This window comes from Geospiza fortis, unplaced genomic scaffold, assembly GCF_000277835.1.
Source record: "Geospiza fortis unplaced genomic scaffold, GeoFor_1.0 scaffold1280, whole genome shotgun sequence".
Classification (NCBI taxonomy): Eukaryota; Metazoa; Chordata; class Aves; order Passeriformes; family Thraupidae; genus Geospiza; species Geospiza fortis.
Window position 1 is genome coordinate 30,740 of NW_005054850.1, and position 1,288 is coordinate 32,027.

Consider the following 1,288-nt stretch of genomic DNA (forward strand, 5'->3'; position numbering starts at 1 on the left):
CACAGAGCCTCAGCAGGGGCTGCACTGCCACTGCCCAGGGTCCCTGTGCCCGCCTGGGGGCTCCCAAAGCAGGGGAGATGGAGGGGATTCACCCTGGGGTACACACAGTGTCAGCAGGGGCTGCACTGCCACTGCCCCCAGGGTCCCCTGTCCCCGCCTGGGGGCTCCCAAAGCAGGGGCGATGGAGGGGATTCACCCTGGGGCACACAGTGTCAGCAGGGGCTGCCCTGCCACTGCCCCCAGGGTCCCCTGTCCCCGCCTGGGGGCTCCCAAAGCAGGGGCGATGGAGGGGATTCACCCTGGGGCACACAGTGTCAGCAGGGGCTGCACTGCCACTGCCCAGTGTCCCCTGTCCCTGCCTTGGCTGCAGAAGCAGGGGACATGATGGAGATTCACCCTGGAACAGCACCGTGTGCTCCATGCCCTGGTCACCCTGGGACAGCGACAGTGACAGTGACAGTGACAGTGACAGTGACAGTGGCCCCCAGGGTCCCCTGTGCCCGCCTGGGGGCTCCCAAAGCAGGGGAGATGGAACTGGAACAGCCCCATGTGCTCCATGCCCTGGTCACCCTGGGACAGCGACAGTGACAGTGACAGCGACAGTGACAGTGACAGCGACAGTGACAGTGACAGTGACACTGACAGTGACAGTGGCAGGGGCACACACAGCATCAGCAGGGGCTGCACTGCCACTGCCCAGGGGCCCCTGTCCCCACCCGGGCTGGCTCCCAAAGCAGGCGAGTGTAGGAATGTGTTTTTTGCCGATGGAGTGGCAAAACGATCTTTTGTCTTTTTAAAAAGGAAATAGGTTTAGAAGTTTTTCTTTTTGATTAAGTGAGAAAGGTGTTTTATAGGGCTTGGGGGACTCAATTTTAAACTTAAGGATAGTTAATTGGACAGGAGCCAAAAAGTCTTGCTTAGGCAATTCACTAGAAAAAGAAGAGAACAAAGAAACTAAGAGTTTTTGTGAGGTGTTTTACCAGAGCCACGAGGGTTTCTTGCACTTAGATTAGTTTTTCTCTGTAAAGAGTTTGTTATTTTGCCTTTTATTAAAACTTTTTTGTTTCTAACACTGCCACAAAAACCATCCTGCTGATTTTACACCTTCTAAGGTAGCTGAGCCATCTTAAGTGTGAAAGAGATCTCCAAAAGCTTATGAGACCTGGCTTGGAAGAGACTCCTGTTTCAGGGGAAAGGGAGGAGATTCCCCCTGGAACAGCCCTGTGTGCCCCATGTCCTGGTCACCCTGGGACAGCGGCAGTGGCAGTGACAGTGGCAGTGACAGTGA